The 20,679-nt window shown below is 41.3% G+C and overlaps 1 protein-coding gene across 4 annotated transcripts in view; it reads right to left on the minus strand.

Annotated features, from left to right (window-relative positions):
• The window catches only part of MARCHF1 (membrane associated ring-CH-type finger 1), a 471,750-nt gene extending 451,354 nt beyond the window's left edge, over positions 1-20,396 (minus strand). For 2 of the 4 annotated variants that reach the window (XM_039539334.1, XM_039539327.1), the window contains exon 1: positions 20,338-20,378. The gene's annotated coding sequence lies outside the window, so the exon portion shown is untranslated. Of the gene's footprint in view, positions 1-20,337 lie in introns of all 4 variants that reach the window. The other 2 variants (XM_039539330.1, XM_039539333.1) reach the window with 2 other exon arrangements.
• Positions 20,397-20,679: the final 283 nt, after the last annotated feature.

Below are 20,679 nucleotides of genomic sequence, written 5' to 3' on the forward strand. Positions count from 1 at the left end.
ATACTGAGGGCCATGCAGGGTACCCCACACCAGTGCCACATATATACATATATATATATATTGTAAATGTGAAATATAGTTCACAAAGTTCAGCCACCAGGTCAGCAGCCACCAGGTTAGGGATGATACTGGATGGATACTGTTCCTGAGCTTGTGTAGTCCATCTGTGTGGTGGGTGTGTGCAGGTGTTCCTTTCCATTTCCATGTTTAAACAAAAAAATGGGTTGGTCATGGAACCAATTGAATTATTTCTATTTGTATTTCTCTCTAAGTTCCTCTTATTCATCATCTTATCTAAATTATCAAAAAATTTTTTTTTCCTTCTCCTGCTAAAGATAGCATCTCTCTCTGATTAGATTCTGCCTACTTCCACTTCCACTTTTTCCTGTTCTCTGTATGTATCTGTATGTATATATGTGTGTGTTGTGTTCTATGCATCTAGAAGAAGTGAGCTTTAGTAGCTCAAAGCTCATGCTGAAAAAAAAAATTTGTTCTTCTCTCTGCCACAAGTACTCCTGTTTTTTTTGCGGATACAGACTAACACGGCTGCTACTCTGAAAGGTATATTAAGTGTCTTGTTTAAGGTCACAGGGGAAGTTTGTGCCTGAGCTGGAAACTAAATCTACAGATGCCCACTAGACCATCCTTTCTATGCATGATCATTGGGTAGGAGTTTGCATATCTAATACCAAATTACCTACACATCATGCTTAAAAGAGCATATGTGGGGGAAAGGGGACCTTTCTATAAAGAATGATCAATGTAGTGATTAAACAAAAACACAAACTGGAAAAAAGGATAGCTTTGTAAGGGATTATTTTCAAAGAGCCAATTTATATATACCTTACTTTCAATTTAGTGCTTATCTAGTCTACAAATTCCCCTGTGTTAAAAATAAAAAACAACAACAAAACAAAAACAAAAATGGCTCTACTGAAGCATGGAACAGGGACACATTGTGTTGCTTATAGCATCTATTTTTGTTAGCTTTGTATAAGTAGGGCTTTTGTTTTTCTGTTTCTGTAAACTACCTCAGTTAAAGACCCAGGACCAAAACATTGGACATTTGATCCAATATGAAATAAAGCTGCAAAAGACTAAGGGACTGCAAGTATCTGGCTTTAAGGACATATTTGCTGTAAGTTTTGTTTTGAAGAAGAGCAAGTCACCTTTGTCACATTAAAACAGAGCCTCTCTTTTTCATATTTAGTTGCTTAGGTGAAGATATCCTCCAGTAGAAGTGTCCCTAATGGTGCTTTGAAGAGTTTCTAAATCAGAAATAAATGCACAAAAAATAGCTTGGGGATGAATGCACTATTAAAAACCCACAACGCCATAGAATGACTGACTCTCTCAAAGTTTTACAACAGGGAGCCTTAATTCAGTTTAAGGTACTTATTACACGTCTGCTAGGATTTAAACTCAGACTTACGTGGCTTCCTGTTCTGAGGACATGACACTGGCTTCCAGTAACAAGTGTTTTAAGTTATTATTCACTTTAGAGGCAATTCATGGAATACACCTGCTCACTGAACTGATTATACTCTGCATATATTACCTATGTATCTCTCATTTTGCTCTTGATACGCTGTCTGCACTCAGTGTAATCCACCTACAGACTGCTGTACTAAGTGTTTTGTTCTTTCTTCAAATTTTAAATTCCCGTATTGCATATTTAGCCTAATTTTGGTACTACACCAATGCACAGAAGTGGAAGGGCTATTTGAAGAGGTGCACAGCTCCCATGCTGGTTTTCTCTCCATGCACCTTCCGGCCTGGGACAGGTCCCTTCTGCAAGTCAATGCTAAGTTAAGTACATGGCATCGTTCTCAAGTTATGAAGACTTATGTTTACAGATAAAGGTGTAGTAGTCAAAGCAGACAATGCAGTCATACACAGAACAGAAGACTAATATATATTAGTCACTGTATGCAAGATACTAACTTCCTTCCTTCCTTCGTAAGTCAATTAAGTATATTCAACGTGTATACTCAAGTAATTCCTTTTGTTGTAGGTTCTATAACAGCCTGCTCCTAGATGAAGTTTCTATTCTGAGGCACAGCTAGTCTCATCATCTCAAATATAGATGAAAAAGACAATGCTCACTTTCAAAATAACACTAAGACAAACTGAGCCAAATGTTTAGCAAATTTTTTGTTTGGGGCCAGATTGTGACTCTGATTCACCCCGTTGACTTCAGTGAAATTACTTGTGAGAGGAACTACTTACCACTCTGTGTGCTGGAAGGGTCCTGCCCTAAATTAAGGCACAAATCCTGAGTAACTCAGTTGGGTGCTGGATATCTCTAATGGGAAGGGAGGAAATGAATCTTTCCTCTTCGCCCAAAGTATGAAACAGCAATGGAGTCACTCCAAAGCTCAATGGTTGGAGTTGGCTTCAGGAGATCAGCTACCACAGTGATGAGCGCTAACTAAATGTTACCTAGATAGATGCAGTTTCAACTAGAACAAAGATTTCTCCCAGAAATCTTGAGCTGATTAAATCAATTAAAAAAACAAACAACAAAACACCCACATATACCACACACATACTTAGAATATTTACAGCAAGACAATTTATCAGGGCTGTACTTCTGACATCTCCCCACTACCAAATCCAGGTTATCACTGTCTTAAAACTATTACAAAGCCACCTGACATATGAAATCTTATCCTCAATCAAGTAACACGATTAAGTTCTCATACTAACACAGTTATTGCTTAAAGTTAAAATAAGTGATTACTATTGTGACCAAGCATAACCAAGAAATTTTAAAATGTTCAAATCACACAGCCTGCAGGGAAGATACCTTTTGTACATTAAAAGAGTAGCAAATGTTATGCTGAAACCCAAAATGATCAATATATCATTTTACCTCAGAGAAATTTTGAAAGCTGCTAAATTCAATATGAAGCAGAAAGCATCAGCACAAATCTTGAATAGCTGTTTCCGTAAACATCATACACTGGTAAAGTTCAAATCTAACAGACCTCTGAGATACACAAGATAATAATATACAATAGCTAAAAAATACACATTCTTCCTCTTGCTTCAGGTAGTCTGTTACAGAAGATTATTAACTTTTATACATTATAAAGAGAGAATAAGCATTCACAAGGAATTAAGAATTGCTCTCGCATGTATGGCTAAATTATACCATTGTAGTGAAGTCAATTAAAGATGGCAGATAGGGCTAGCCTAAAAAATAAGAATTCCATTTTGCAGTGGGGAGAACACAGTTTGATTTTATTTATTCTGTTCTGCATTGGAACAAAAACTTTTCCTTCAAAAATGAAAAACAGCGAAAGTGGTCTGGGCGCCCATCTGGATGTGGGAGACCCTGGTGCAAATCCCTGCTTCTCATCAGGCAGATGTAGGCTATTGATTATTCTGGGATGGAGGTTGTCTCTTCTCTGAGAAGGCTTCCCAATGACAGGCTCTTTGAAAGATGCAGTTTCACTGCAATCAAAATATCTCAGAAATATATGTTCTAGTTAAGACCAACCATTTCAGCTATCCCTGACAGACATTTTAATTAGAGTCTACTCAATCAATTCCATCTCCACTAGTATACCTTTTAGACTATGAAGTGCCTAACATCTCTGCCCTCTCTAATCCGCTGTTGTTGGGATTCTTGATAATCAGTTTTCAACTAGACAACACTAGAATTAATGCCACTGTAGTTGTGTATGTATGAGCCATATTATATTATTATATCCCTCTCTGCTAATAATCATTTTGATGAAAGATGTTCAAGACAGTTAAGGGGGGGGGCGGGAAATGCCGGTGTGGATGCATTGTGAGTTAGAGTGCATTAAAGCAGCCCCGGGCGCCCTAACTCGCAAGTGTAGCCATGTCCTGAGTCTCTCAGTCTAATTGAAGCTTCCTTCCCTCTTAACTTATGGCAATATGACAGCCACAGACCACATTGTTTATCATGTAGTAGGAACATGTCAGCTTTGTACTTTTTTATTGAAATAAAATGCTGTACTTGCTACACACAAAATTTACTCCAGTGCAGAGAATCTGCATGAGGGCATACATACCACTTTACCCCTTTTAAGTCCCATATTAAGGGTTTCATTGATGCTTCAGGCCACCTTATAAAGGCTCTCTGCACTAGAGTGAATGTGCATCAGCTGGACAGGGGTTCATTCCCTGTACATACATCATCATTTACAGCTCCCCATATTCAGATACCGCTTTCATTGTAACACCACACATACACCCCTCTTTAGAAGTTCTAATCTATGCCTAAACTGGAGATAGCTCAGGAAGGTTTGTATATGCACCTATCCAAGCCATATCCTGATCCTTAACCCCCCCCCCTCCTCTAAACACTTAACAACAGTGCTCAAGGAACAATTCTACTCCATCCTGTCTCATATATCCTCACAAGCATCTTCTCAACAACTGGCTCCCAACCGGGCAGCACTTTCTTGCTTCTCCCAGCTGTCCTTTCCAGTACCTCCATGACCCTTCTTCCTCTCCTTTACTCAGCTGCCTTTTTCCCCCAGCACATCATCTTAAAGATGTACTTTCCCAGACTGCGGTTCCTCCAAAATATTCCTATTACCAAGCTATGGAGTAAGGTGGAAAATCTTATAGCAACTGGGCGAAGGTAGGAGAGCAAATAGTCATTCTAGCTATCTAAGCATTTATACAACTCATCAGCATGGTATTCAAGTGCTTAAGTTACAAGCTTGGCTAGAGTACTGAACCTGTGATAGATGATTGTTATAATTAAATTGCCTGTGAAATTGTAGTAGATTAACTCTAAGAAAAAACACAACTCTGGAACTATCCAAATTGATCCACCAGAAGTCTGAAAGCCAAGCTCAAGATTCTAGTAAAATCCTAAGATTTTTGCTTGTAGAGTTCAACCCCACAGCACAATGGCAGGGGTGGGCATTCTCTCCCTTATATAGTCCTCTATTAAATCTGAGCTGGGAAAATGGGCTTCGCAAACACAGAACTTAAAGGCTGGTATCACAACATGAAGTGTTGCAATGAAAAAACTACCAAGTTATGACACCTTCTGGGCACATGTTTGCTGACCAGCATGATTAGTACTTGTGCACCATTCTTTCTATTAGGCATAATAGCTGACTCTGAGCTAGCACTAGAGATAAGACAGCAATAGTGAGTGTATAAAAACTAAAATAGATTAGACAAGATATTGTATTCCAAAACAAAACAAAAAAACCACACCTCTACTCACCAGCTAAGAAATACCATCTGGAAATCTCTCTGATCAGGACACTGCATGTGCACCAGTGCTTATCTATCTGCAGAATTTGCCACATATCAAGTGTCTCACTTAGAAAAGATTCAGGTGTAACAGACTGCAAGAAAGATTGCACTAGCCCTGAATAAGGCAGGTTTTGAACTTCTCATTGCTCTTAACTTGCAGATACAAAACTGTTCTAACTCAAGCTGTGTTACTGTGGTGGTACTGAATGCCTGGTTTAAGTCCAGAGATGAAGTAGGTGAGGTAACATCTTTTATCAGACTAAAAACTTCTATTGGTGAGGGAGACAAGCTTTCAAGGTGCACAGAGCTCTTTCTAGGTCTGGGAAAAGTACTCTAGTCACAGCTAAATACAAGATCAAACAGATAGTAGCATAAGTAGTTAGAACATATTCTAAGGTACCATTCAAGGTGAAGTGGTTTAAACACAGGCAGTAATGTTTTCTGTAATACCAAGCATCTAGCCTGCACTTTGTGTATGCAGTTATCTGTCACGACTTTGATAGTCTAAACCCAGTACTACTGGGTTTTTCCATTTATATACCCATGGCCACTGCCCCCCCCCCCATATATATTTTTGCTACTTTGGAGAAAAAAACTCCCTAGTAAATAGGCTGATTGAATATCTGAGAGCTTTTCTTCTATGCATTTGCCTAGGGACAGCTCCTTTGGTAGGCAATCTTTTTACAGACTCCAGTTCCCATACAGTAGTTGAGATTAATGACGTGGCAAGATATGATGCACAGTAGGTGGTCGAATGGGTGATTTAACAGCAAGTCTGTGCAAATCAATCTATTTCACATCGTGCAAGTTCACACAAAATAGTCCTCCTAGCCCCTTTTGTTTTCTAGAACTTGGAGCCTAGCCCAGAAGATTTGTTACATTGTTAATGCCTTCTAAAGGTTTCCCAATTGTAAATATTGAAAGCAATACCCAGACTTGATTTAATGATACGTGAACAGGATTTTGTTCATGGAGTATAAGCCAGGGGACTGGGAGGGATCAAAGTCAAGCCCCAAAGCTAGTGGTGACTAGGAACATTGCTAATGCCATATGGTATTCCATGAAGTGGGGAAAACAATGAAGGGCTTCATGAGGTTTTGTGTTTGTTTGTTTTTTTTGTTTTTAAATTGGGTCTCTTTGATAAAGGACAAACTCAAAAATTAAAAATCAGCAGCAGCATTCAGCTCTCTCATCTAGAAGAGTCACCACAACTAAGCGTGGCTGTAAGTATTTTATTACTGTATTGTGACAGCACCTGAAGGATCCATTCAAGATTGGGGCCCCAGTGTGCTAGCCACTGTACAGGAGAGTTTACAGTTAATTGCCCTGATCCTGCAAACAATGCCCTATACCCGACTTCAATGTAAAATTGATTTTGTAGATGTTAATTGTAAAAGCTTTTGAGTTAAGCCTTTTACTGATCCAGATAAGTCCTTTGCAGAAGTTAGAGCACTTAAAACATTTCAAGTCTCTAGTGTCTCCAATCTTTTCCCCCTAAGATTATTATTTGCAAACAGACTTTCAGTAACTCACTCTCAGGGCATGTCTACACTACAAAATTATGTTGACCTAGAGTTAAGTCAGCATACAGCCACTGCAGTAATTAAATCACTTGTGCGTGTTCACACTACACTCCTTGTGTCAGTGGTGCGCATCCTCACCAGGAGTGCTTGTACCAACTCGGTCACTGCAGGGCATTGTGGGATGACCAAGGGCACCAATTAGGGAGGGCAGGGGGCTGCCACCCCCCACCCAAGTTTCATACAGGAAGTGTGCTCCCAGATGGAGATCTTAACTGCACAGAATTAGTGTGGAATGCAAGTTCTGCAGAGAGGTTCTTCTCTCAGCTTGTGCCCCTGGGGCACGGAAATCAGTGCTTTGTTTACCAACAGAGGCAGGGTAATTAAGATAAGACAAGACTAGTAATTAAATTAAGGATCTGGAAAGCCTTAGGCTGTGGCTACACTTAGCACTTCAAAGCGCTGCCGCTAAGTGTAGTCAAAGCGCCAGCGCTGGTACTCCACCTCCCTGTGGGGAATAACAGACAGCGCTGGGGCTTTGACCACACTGGCGCTTTGCAGCGCTGGAGAGGGTGTGTTTTCACACCCTGCTGCAGCGCTGCAAATTTGTAAGTGTAGCCAAGCCCTTAGATTAACCTGTAAAACAGGAATCTCTGAGGGGGACGGGGAGTGCTGAAGAGACAATGCAGGGGACTCAGAAGAAATACAGCTAAGCCCTCTGAGCCAAGGTTACATTCAGAAAAAGAGGGAGATGTGAGGTGGTGGTAGGCCTAGGCACCAACTCTGTGGGTGCTTAGCATCCACTGGCAGCCAGGTCCCCTCCCCTTACCTCCCAGTGCTTCACTCCTCCCCATCCCTCCTGCCCTGCCACAATCAGCTGTTTTGCAGCATGCAGGAGGCTCAGGGAGGAAGGAGGAGGAGGCGGCACACTCAGGGGCAGAACTGGGCAGGAAAAGGCAGGGCAGGGACAGAACCAGGGGGTTGAGAAATCCCCTGGGCCCGGAGGAAGCCAGCACCTATTGGGGTAGGGGTGAAAAGAAGGGGCCAAATGCAGGGGGTGGGGGGTCATACAGGAAAGTGTTAAAGTCCATGGGGGGGTGGGGAGAGTAGAACCCAGGTCTCTCAGGGCTAGCTTCCTATCTACTGTATCTCTCTCTCTCTCTCTCTCTCTCTCTCAAAGATGACTCCGATGGGAGCAAAACCAAAGCCACTTCAGAGGGGGATGGGGGAGAAGGGAAAATAAGAAAGTCAGATAAGAGGAGATCACTTAAACTGCCAATGGGTCACAGGTTCTGCCCCAGGCTGGGTTGTACAGCAATGCCTACTGTGCCATTTTAATTTTTAACTGAAAATCATTTTATTTTGTCTTCTGTTTTGAGTTTGAGAAAAGGAGGAATGAGGAAGTGTCGTACAAGTATCAGATATGATTATGCCACAAATTCTTAGGATTTCAGCTGTATTCAGGGCAATTCCAGAACAAAATACAAATTGCATCCACTCAGTCCACAAAGTCAACAATTATTGTTATGATTTGTATTCACTGGGCAGTATCTGTGTGCTCAGCACTGTTCAAAATATGACAGAAAATGCAGTCCCTGAGCCACTGCACAAGATGTGTAACTCTGGAGAAGATGGCTCAGATATTTATTGACCACATATGTTATCACATGTTCACTGTGAAGTGAATATCTATTAGTGGAGGCACTGTGGCAATAGAAGTTTTACTTGATTAAGGACTAGAAGATTTGATCCTCCAACTTTCTTTCACGAGGAAGAGCTGCCCAGAGCTCCTGTGCCTGTTTTTTTTTTCCTTCTTTCTCCCCTGCCTGCAGTGGCCCTGATATAGCTCAGAAGTCTGAACTTTTTCCTCAACTTGAAAATTTGGAATTTTGTTGGTGTTTGATTTAAAATACTCTCCTGTGAAAACTGCAACTCAATCACTGTAGTATGTTTAAGACCCTTCTGGAAAGTAACTAGCCTTTAAACAGAAGTGAAAGCCGTGTTGCCAACTGATGATTTTGTCATGAGTCTTGATCATTATTATTTTCTTTGAAGCCCCAGCTCCTTCAGTCAAGTGATATGATTATTTCAGCCTTAATTCTTAAAGAAAAATGAAGTTTCTAGCCCGTGTGGCTGTGGAGAAAGCCTTAAAATGTGAACCCAGTGCACCTTAAAGGCTCAAAAAAGCAGAATGTAAATAAAAAGAACACCAAATCTATTATTTTGTACATGATCATTTTCAAAACCCATCTCATGATTTTTGGTGAGCCTGATTAATGATTTTTGAATATTTGGGGGTGGCAATACTATGAAAATGACTTGGAAGTATTAGTTTCACTCTTGTTTGGAGCAACAACTTGAACCTGGGTCTCCCACATTTTCTGAAACCTGACTGCTATGCTATGGGGTACTCTGAGGTAGGTCTCTCCAGTGTTGAGGTTGCTCCACTTTGTATATGGCTATGACTACACTAAAAAGCTTGCAGCGGTGCTGCTGTACTGATGCAGCTGCACCGCTGTAAGCTCTCTAGTGTGGCCACTTTTAATCAGGAGCACTGGAACAGGGGGGGGGGGGGAGACGAGATATGGCCCCATCAATTTTTACCAACCATAAGGGCAAGCGACAGGGGGAGGGGCAGAGGGGAGTGAGTCAGGGATGGGGTCTTGGGGAGAAGAGGTGGTGTGAGGGCAGGGGGCTCAGGGGGAAGTGGTCATGGTTAGAGTGCCAGTGGTCCCTTCCCCACTTTGAAAGCTTCCATCACACCTGACTCTACGCCTAAGGGAGAGAATGCTTCTGTCGACTTAATTAATCCACCCCCAATAAGTGGCGGGCTAGCTATGTCAGCAAGAGATGCTCTCCCACTGACATACCGCTGTCCACAACAGCATTTAGGTTGGTGTAACTTATGTGGCTCAGGGCAGTGGCTTATTCACACCCTGTGTGAGATAAGCTTCACTGACATAAGTGGTAGTGGCTGGAATGCGGGAGAGTTAGGTTGAAGTCAGTGCTATAAATCAGCAAAGCTGGGACTTGAATCTGGGGGTTTCATATCTCCTGAAGTGTCCTAAAATTATATAATGGGGTTTCCCTCAGAAGTTATGGTTTTGATTAATACACATTTTCTGACAAGTGTTTTGTTTGACTCCTAGTAATCACTATTGTTAAGGGTATTGTGTGGGTTACAGCACAACTCTTTGTCTGAGCCATTAGACTTGTGAGCTTCCTTTGTGTCACAGAGTATCTGCAAAAAGGAGGGTTAATGGGTAGGTCACCTTTTTCCAGGTCTTTTGCTGTCTGAGGATAGCCCTGGACTTGGTGTTTCACAGGTGTAAAGTTAAGGACAAAGAGGGTATAAGACAGTTTAAACAGCTGGATTTGTTTAGAGTTTTTTTTTTTTTTTTTGCAAGTACTAGAGACAAACCTCATCCACCCCCAAAGCAGCTGCTTCATAGGACAATGCAGCAGTGCCAGAGATATTTTTTGAAAGAGTTATGTTTTCTAGGAAAAAGGATTTGTATGTTATATTTAAATAAATTACACAAGGCTACTCAACATCACTAATTTCTCCTCCAAATAGGAAACTGACTTGCAAGGCCCCAAGTTTGCGATCACTTCAGAAGGGGCAACAATAGCTCCAAATAAAGGAATGGGTGAAAGAGCCATAAATAAGGTCAGGTTTTTGAATCTGGTTAAATTTTCAGGGTCTTTAAGTCACTACCTTGGAGCAACACCTCCATCTTCTTCCCTGCCGAAACTACAAAAGCTCCACCAGACATACACTCACTGACCTTTTATTTCTAGTTTCTTCTACCAACATCACTACAATTTCCATGCAACAGCCTATTTACAATATTAGCCAAGCTTTTAGCCCTCTCACCAGGATCAGAGGGGGAACAGAAGTCTCCCTACTCTGAGCCCTATGACGCTAGCCCATTCCTCCCTCTCCCTCCTCCTTGCACTTCCTTCTGATGCCTCTTATCAGCATTGGGCTATTGGGGCCAATTGAGTTCTTACCTCACTCAGCCCACCAGTCTGATTAGATCATTGCTCCCCCTCCCATCAGCTTCTGCTGGGGCACTAATTAGTCTCTAAGTGATCAGAGTGCAAACTCCAATGCTCACTCCCTGCACTCTGTCACAGAGCTGTTAGCATTCCTCTGGCTTATACCATAGCAGCGTGGAAATCAAAGCTTCTGTGAGCCGTGTGCAACAATATTTATTTTAAATATTAAACCCATTTTGCTAGATTTAATCAGTTCAGCTAAAGGAAACAATGTCAAATATCACCTCTTTCCTCAGATCTACTGAGAGAGTGACACTGCTGCTGTCATCATACACAGGGAGTTCTCTTGATATTTATTTCCATAATCATTCAGTACAACTCTCACTCCCCCCTCCAAATCGGAGGGAAACTATCATTAGGTACAGTCTGGCTTAGTGGCAGTTTTCATACATGTGATAGAAAGCTAACATATCACTTTTTGCAAGTAGTGTTTTACTACTTCAGATAGTACCTGATGTGCATAGACACTGGCTCTGGAAATTGTCACATTCCTTAAAAGCAGTTTGCTCATTAGTTGCCAAAAGAAATAATGCAATACTTTCAATAACTGATTTGATGGCCATCTCTAGTTTCTATTGCAAAATGAAGGCTTTGTTCCTTCTGAATCATAGATATTATTGGGTATATGTGCCTCCAAAAAGTGAGCTTTACCATCTACTTAAAAAAGGCAAGCAAACAAATCCCTCTTCATTGGTCTTATTGCGCTCTCTCACAATATAAGCCAAGTTTATCTACGTCAGTTCCCAGTTACTGGTCATTATGGCCTCTGTATCCTAAAGAGATTCCCAGTAGTTTCCAGGGAGGAAGGGGCAGAAGATCACTAGCACACGTTTCCCATAACTACTGCAACAAATATTTGGAAACAGTGGGGGATTTCTACATCCTTTGAAACACTGTAGTAACCTGTGCAAAGACTTCTAGGATATAGCAGGGAAAGAACAGATAGAAGTAATTAAAGGCTTGTTTATGCCACCCATACTCTTCAAGTAATACTTTATGCCACAACAGTCCTTTTGGGGGAAGTCCTATTGCATATTCAATAGGAGTAAGCGTGTTACAAAGGAAGGCCCATAGCATGTTGTAAAAGCTTTCATTTTATGTATTTACAGATTTTACCTAAAAAAGGCAACTGATTCAGTTGCATCAAGTTTCACACAGTGTATAAACCTTGTTTTCCTTTCAGTTTGTTCCTAAGACAACCCTTATTATTCTAACAAACCACAGGGAGTATTGGATAGTGATTGAACTACATAGTTCAGCTACAATTTTTACCTCTAGAGAAGTAAACGTGTTCTAGAATGACTGAAAACCACTGTGTTTAGAGGAAACAGCTTGCATTTAGAATTCATGGGGCTGATGCACCGTTTTGGTGACAGACTATGTGTGATATGCTACATCTTGGGGGAGTGTACTGTAGCCCCTGTATTCTTCATTTTCATATAATCGTGATCTCACCTTAAAAGGCATGCTTTATATGTATCAGAGGAACCATTATGATCTGCTGAAAGTCACTTGGCCCTATGTGTCTCATAAAAGCTGGTAAGAAGTGTAGCTCCACCGATAGTGTTATGGAGGTGGATGGAACCTTGCTATCAAACCTATCAGCAGGAGAGAAAAAGAACCCATTACCACTACAAACTTCTTTTTCTCTCCTGCTGATAGGTTTGATGTGTATGGTAACACCCATTGTTCCATGTTCTGTGTATATACACATCTTCCTACTTGTATTTTCCATTGCATGCATCCAATGAAGTGGGCTGTAGCCCACAAAAGCTTATGGTCAAATAAATTTGTTAGTTTCTAAGGTGCCACAAGTACTCCTGTTCTTTTTGCGGATACAGACTAACATGGCTGCTACTCTGAAACCTTCTTGTTGAGACACAGGACTTCATGCATCTCTTGAAAATAAAGATTACACCAAAGAAATACCCAACTGTCACCAATTTCTCCTCCTAACTCGAACCACTAAATTTTTGGCTAGTCAGAAGGGGATAATAGCTTATCAGCCATACATAGCATACAATTAGAGCAACGAGTATAACTGATTCAATCTCAGAGGCGAATCATCTTCAGAACTATGTAAAATGTTAGTCCCAGGGTCATGATGTACTTGCTATGTTTGCCTATACCATACCACACCACACCACTTTACCAAAATAGGTTTGAGACTTGGGAGTGGGGCACTATTGGATTTTCCTGGCACACTAAGCATTCTCACTTGTGCAATCTCATTGGTGAAGACTTTCTGCTGCATCAACAAGGGCAAGGTTTTCAGTTGCGTAGCTGGATATAAGCAATTACTTAAACTATACTTATCATCTTGGGTGTTTTCATCTGTGAAAAACTCACCACCAACTATTTCAGTGATCACTAGTTCAGTCTTAAGATTTCCTTTAAAAAACAAAGACCAGGACAGATGCATCCAATTCACAAGTACTATTTTAATGAGTTTTCTGTCAAAATAAGCACCCACCCAAAATAGTCGTGGGAGCATGGTAAAACTCCACACACTTTTTTTTGGGGGGGGTGGGGGGGTGGCAGGGGGTTTTGAAAGACAGGCTTGATGTCACATTTAAAACTCCAGTTCTAAAGATGAAGAAGCTAAAACTTAAAAGACCCACTGACACCTCATGGGAAACTTTGAAACAAAGTCTACTGAAAAACAATGCTCTTTATAATAGATATCCTCACAATATTTAAAAAAAATGTACAAGAGAAATACAGAAAATATTTGCATAAAAATAGGAGCCTTTTCTCTGCGGAGTTCATCTGTTTCTGCTACTGACTTAGAAATAAAGACATTGTTTTAAAAAAAATGTCCTTAATAAAAATGTAAAAATAAAATGTTAAACAGACTTTCCTCTAAATAGACCACCTGAGACCTAAAAACATTCTAACATTTTGTTAACCTGAAGAACTAACTTCAGTGCAGAGAGGGAAAAATCAGAATGTTAGTGCTGTTTCATCTTCTTTGCACGGGTAAATGACTGCACAAGATGCAAGACAAGGGAGAACAAGACCCTTGATTGTTAACTAAAACCCAGTGAGAGATCAGAGTCTTCCAGTGGTAAGGGTTGGTCACCACGGAGTGAGCATCATGCTAAAAAAATCATGGGTCAACCCAAGCCCTTAGAAACTTCCCAACACCACACCCCACATGGTGCAGCAACACTTAAATAGCACACACTGCACACACAGCAATATTTTCAAAAAATTGACACCTAAAGTTAAGCTTTTAATTCCATATTTAGAAATCTTGAACTTAAGATGCAAAAAATCAAGGCTAAGAGTTTGAGTAATTTTTAGAGGGTTTAGCACCTAATCTGGGATACACAATCTTACTATCCTGTATTTCAGAAGTGACAAGTGATTTTGAGTACCAATTTGTGTGCGCCCAAGTCTTGAGATGACATAAAAGGGACTGATTTTCAGAAGGCTGTTGCGGAGTCACTTCAAGATGTCTAAAATTAAAAAAAAATCATTTTTGAAGTATATCACAATGATTCATAACCGTGCTATTCTTAATAAAAAAAAATCATCAGTCATTGTCAGGGTTCCCTCCTCACTCTGAGTTTTAGAGTACAGACATGGGGACCTGCATGAAAACCCCCTAAGCTTATTTCTACCAGCTTATGTTAAAAACTCCCCTATTCCTTGGATTAAGTAACACTGCCACCACCAAGCAATTTAAAGAAACATTTAGGGAGGGACACTTGGAGCCCTATCTTCCCCAAATATCCCCCCCCACAAGCCCCTACACTCCTTTTCCTGGGCAGGCTTGAGAATAGTATCCTCACAAATTGGTACAGGTGAACAAAGACCCAAACCCTTGGATTTTAAAACGAAAAAACAAACAGGTTCTTAAAAGATTAATTTTAAAGAAAAGGTAAAATCGGGGTGGTAAGTACTTTACAGAACAACAAAAGACTCAAGAATATAGAAGATCTCCCCTCCAGGCAAAACCTTAAAGTTACAAATCCAGAGATAAACCTCCCTCTAGACAAGGAAAATCACAAGCCAAAAATAAAAGTAAGCTAAAGAATTCCCTTATTATTACTTTCTAATTCTAATTGAGTTGGATTGCTTGCCTTCTTGATCTGTCTCTGGCAAGCACACCGAACTGACAGACAAAGAACAGACAAAACAAAGCTTTTCCCCCCTCCCCAGATTTGAAAAATCTCTTGTTCCCTTATTGGTCCTTTTGGTCAGGTGCCAGCTAGGTTACCCGAGCTTCTTAACCCTTTACAGGTAAAAAGGATTGTGTGCCTCTTGCCAGGAGGGATTTTATAATATAAAGGTGGTTACCCTTTCCTTTATATTTATGACAATCATAAATGCAATTCATTTGATATTGTCTGAGGGAGGAACCCACAGTAAGGAATAAGCAAGCCAGTTTGGCCCACAGTGCAGTCTTTTCCTTTTGCCTGTAATGGAAAAGTCCTGAAGAAAAAAGTTAAGCTTTACAATCAGGGTCGGCGCTAGGTTTTTTGCCGCCCCAAGCAAGAAAAGGTGGCTGGAATAACCACAGAAAATATCCACTATCAAGGACTCCAGGCTAACGTTAGTGTGAGACAATCTACTGTTATCTCTAGAAATGAGATATTACCACAGTTATTTTAATAATCAACATTCTATTCAAGCTAGCAATTAGGCACTTTGCATTCTTCCCTGTTCCAAGATGGTTTTCATATTAGCACAGTGCAAGATGAACTTATTGTTGCTCACTGTCTACACTTGCACTGGCAAGTCTCAAAGCCCAGGCCAACTTACTTGGGCTACAGAGCTAAAAATACCAGCATAAACAGACTGGCACCTGGTCTACAAGACCCTGATGGGGTTTTAGAGCCCATGCCAGGAACATTCTACACTGCTATTTTCAGCCACATAGCGTGAGCCTGAATCAGTTGACCCAGACACTGACACTTGCTGCCATGGGACTTGTGTTTTTTCTTTTGCACCATGTAGACTGAAGCAGAGTAATTATTACTGAGAACTAACCAAGGTGAGAATGCAGTCTGAGACAGATGGAACTGTCTAGAGGAGCCAACTGGGAAACTTCAGCATAAATACATCCTCTCACAAGGTCTAAGATACACACATGGAAGCAAATTAGTCTCCAAAACAACTCCATTAGTGACATGAAGATGTCATCAATGTAGCGCAAGTAGAGTAGGGGTGTTATGGCTGACTTAGAACAACGCTTCCTTAACTCTCGTTCCTTAACGCCCCTACTCTACTTGCGCTACATTGATGACATCTTCATCATCTGGACTCATGGAAAAGAAGCCCTCGAGGAATTCCACCGAGATTTTAACAATTTCCATCCCACCATCAACCTCAGCCTAGACCAATCCACACAAGCAGTCCATTTCCTAGACACTACTGTGCTAATAAACGATGATCACATAAATACCACCCTATACCAGAAACCCACTGACCGCTATACTTACTTACATGCCTCCAGCTTCCATCCCGGACACACCACACGATCCATTGTCTACAGCCAAGCTCTAAGATACAACCATATTTGCTCCAATCCCTCAGACAGAGATAAACACCTACAAGATCTCTATCAAGCATTCTTAAACCTACAATACCCACCTGCTGAAGTGAAAAAACAGATTGACAGAGCCAGAAGAGTACCCAGAAGCCACCTACTACAGGACAGGCCTAAAAAAGAAAATAACAGAACACCACTAGCCATCACCTACAGCCCCCCAACTAAAACCTCTCCAGCGCATCAAAGATTTACAACCTATCCGTAGAGATGATCCCTCACTCACAGAACTTGGGAGACAAGCCAGTCCTCGCTTATAGACAGCCTCCCAACCTGAAGCAAATACTCACCAGCAACCGCATACCATACAACAAACACTAACCCAGGAACCTATCCTTGCAACAAAGCCCGATGCCAGCTCTGTCCACATATCCATTCAAGTGACACCATCATAAGACCTAATCACATCAGACACGCCATCAGGGGCTCATACACCTGCACATCTACCAACGTGACATATGCCAACCTCTCTAACCACTCAGTGACAGACTTGAAGGTGGCAATTTTGCAACAAAAAAACTTAAAAAACAGACTCCAAAGAGAAACTGCTGAACTTGAATTAATATGCAAACTAGATACTATTAACTGTGGCCTAAACAAAGACTGGGAATGGTTGGGTCATTACACCAATTGAATCTATTTCCCTATGTTAAGTTCTCCTCACACCTTCTATGGGCCATCTTAATTATCACTTCAAAAAGTTTTTTTTTCCTCCTGCTAAGGATAGCTCATCTCAATTGATTAGACTCTGCCTGTTGGTATGCATACTTCCACCTTTTCATGTTCTCTGTATGTATAAATATCCCCTGTCTGTGTGTTCAATTCTATGCATCTGAAGAAGTGAGCTGCAGCTCACGAAAGCTCATGCTAAAATAAATTTGTTAGTTTTTAAGGTGCCACAAGTACTCCTGTTTTTTTTTTAGGAAATGTAAAGTGACTTAAAAAAAAAATCAGGGAGAGGAACTGATAGATTTTCTCCATCCCTTTACCCTACTGTAGTGGAACTCATCACTGTGACCACCATCTTTGCACAAATATTATTTGCCAAACAGAGTAACCAGATCAGATTTTTTAAGCTAAATAGAAAGTTTACATAAAGTGTTTAAATCATTCTGTGTGCACACACACACAGAAACTAATATGGGGCACTGTGATGCAACCCACAGACAGGTCAGTAGAAAAAAAGTGTATATTTAACTAAGGTGCTTATGCTGGGGTAGAGTACCCCATAATATTTCATAGAACAGCTACTGCACATGTATTAATAGTGTTTTATTAAAAAAAATCCTATCTTTTCTACTTGCTCAAGGAGAATTTTGGCATCCTACTGCAGCATTTGCGACATTGAATAACTCACACCTCAAAAATTCACCTGAGTTCATTGCTGCACAATTGGACAGCTTTGCTCAGACACTTACTTTTGCCTGTTGCTAGTAGTGCCAGGTTTTTCAAAGTGCTCAGCTTTAACAGAAAGAAGCCACTGTTTTACTGCCCAGTCACTATTTCTGTGACTCTTAAAAAGTGCCATCAGCAAGTTTTCCTTCTTTAGATACATTTACTGATTTAGTTCACTTCATGGTGGAAACAGTGAAGTCACCAAAACCAAGTTGGTTTGTATTTGTAACACACAAACAAAGCTTCTCAGTCATCTATTGAAGTATCAGATTCAGGAGTCAAAAATGTGATCAGTACAATGGAAAGCACGTCTCAAACTAGCATGTAGGTAGGCCACGTAATAGAGTGGTATTCTCTCCCAGTTCCTCCCACAAAGCCAAGCTCCCAGTTGTGATGCTAAATAAGACTACTCACAATATTGTCCAGATGTCCAAAATACAGGCGGTCCCAGAATCAAAGTTTTTATTTAAAGAGAGTTATATAGCTACACACATTTCTAGCTATCATGGTTACAAAGAAAAACAGTTTGGTTACACCCAGGTCACATCTGTCAGTCTGCAAATAGCCTCTAACAGAGGGAGGAGCAGTAGCTGCCATTAGATTCAGGGAGAAAACTGATTGGGGTTTAAGTCTGCTCTGTTGGGCTAATGGCCTCACAAGTATGGGGTGAAGTGGTCACTGAGGCTCCATAGATTTAACTCCCCTCAGTGGGGAGTAAGTGAACTATTAAATTTTGTGGGATTGTCCCTTTTAGTTTCACAAGTCAGACTGGGGGAGTGGCTGTTCGAAGAGGTGTCTGCTAAACACCATCCAGTCATGTCACCACATTTAGATCGCACCCACAGTAGATTGGAGGCAGGGGAGGGGGGAAATCAGATCTGCACACTTTTTGAATAGTGAAAAAGTTAATATTGACATTTTAATTCCTATTTTGGGTATCTGAACTGACATTCCACTGATGTGAATGGGGCAGTTCACACTTTCCACAGCTCTTATTTCAGGCTCCCTGCAGAAACTTTAACCCAAAGGGCTAGAGAGTTTAGATTAAAAAATAAAAGTGCTAAATCACTGATGTGATGCCACCCACCCAAAAATCAATCCCTGATTAAAAATATTAGGCAGAAATGCCTGAATGGGCTGTTCTTTTGTCTAGAAAGGCTCTGCCTTGCTTTGTAACATACAAAGTTTTCTGTATGTTTTGCCACTAGTTTCTCACAGTATGTTCCTCTTGCTAGTGTAGATAAAAAGCCTTAAGTGTCATCCTTATTAGCTAAAACACAGTCTCTCTTCCCAGAAATGGCAGAGCAGAGCAAGGGACTTTAATCACAGCTTCCGCATAGGACAAAATACAGCCAAGAAATATCCCACTTCTTCAAACAGCTTCTGCTTACCACAATAACAGATACACAGCCTCATGAACAGCAGGAATCAGTTCAATGTTTAAAAGCCCTTATTCTAGCACAAACTGAGACTAGTGGTTGAAATACCATTGTTATTTTCTGTGCAGAGTGGTGCCACAGAAAAGCTCCTTACAGAAGCCCTTGTTTTCCACTGCTAACATTGTAGCACAAAGTAACAAAGAGTCCTGTGGCACCGTATAGACTAACAGATGTATTGGAGCATAAGCTTTTGTGGGTGAACACCCACTTCGTCAGACGCATGTAATGGAAATTTCCAGAGGCAGGTATAAATATGCAGGCCAGAATCAGTCTGGAGATAATGAGGTTAGTTCAATCAGGGAGGATGAGGCCCTCTTCTAGCAGTTGAGGTGTGAACACCAAGCAGGGCTGAGAGGGGGGGGGGGGGTAAGTGGGGCAATTTGCCCCAGGCCCCACAGGGGCCCCGCGAGCTGCTCCGGGTTTTTGGCTGCACTTCCATGGCAGGCCCTTCCCTCGCTCTGGGTCTTTGGTGGCGGGTCCTTCAGTGCAGCAGAAGGCTCGGAGCGAGGGAAGAGCCCGCCGCAGAAGTGCTGCCGAAGCCTCGAAGCGCCGCCCGGTGAGTACAAGCGCCGCAAGCGGCGGAAAAAAAAAAAAGCCACGATCAGCGGCACTTAGGCTGCTCTACCACCGCCACTTCATTCTTCAGTGGCAATTCGGCGGCAGGTCCTTCCCTCCAAGAGGGACCCGCTGCCGAATTGCTGCCGAAGACTCGGTCCTGCCCCAGGCCCCCTGAATCCTCTGGGTGGCCCTGACACCAAGGGAGGAAAAACTGCTTTTGTAGTTGGCTAGTCATTCACAGTTCCTCTAAACCAGCACTAACTTGCATCCCTATCCACTCTCCTTTACTTGAATGCAAAAGCCCCCGCAAACTTGGCATAGCAACTACCCACATTCGCCTCAGGTTTTTCTCCACACTAAAGACAACCAGTTGCAGTTCTATTTAGCAATACAGCACTACAAGAAAAACCATTTGCTGTTAAATTAACTGCTAAACAATAGTCTTACAATTTACTGGATTTTCCCTCAGATTTCTTCAGGTAGTATAAGCCACAACCATCCACTCCCACCAACTGCAATTCTAGCTATAATAAGGGTAAATTATTTTATTTACCTCTATATTCACCTTAAGTTCTGTGCCTGAATCTTTTGTTCCTTTATGAGCTCCTGCTCTGCACCCTCTGTGCTTTAGTTATACACACTTATTTGCCAATTAAGCCAACACACCTGTAGTGTCTTTAGCCCACTGCACTGCAGCTGTTCACCCTCTCCTTTTCTTCAGTCACCACAAGTTTAGTTTAATGTATATTACATCTTAAAAAGCTATGTTAGAAGACTATTAAAGGTCAAGTACTCAACATTAAGAAATGCCAAAATTAAGTTTCATCAGGAAACCTTAGTTTTCCCCTCCTGTGTGTATGCATTTTGATACAATCTTCAGTTACATGATTATATA

Source organism: Mauremys reevesii, linkage group 5 (genome assembly GCF_016161935.1).
Source record: "Mauremys reevesii isolate NIE-2019 linkage group 5, ASM1616193v1, whole genome shotgun sequence".
Lineage (NCBI taxonomy): Eukaryota > Metazoa > Chordata > Testudines > Geoemydidae > Mauremys > Mauremys reevesii.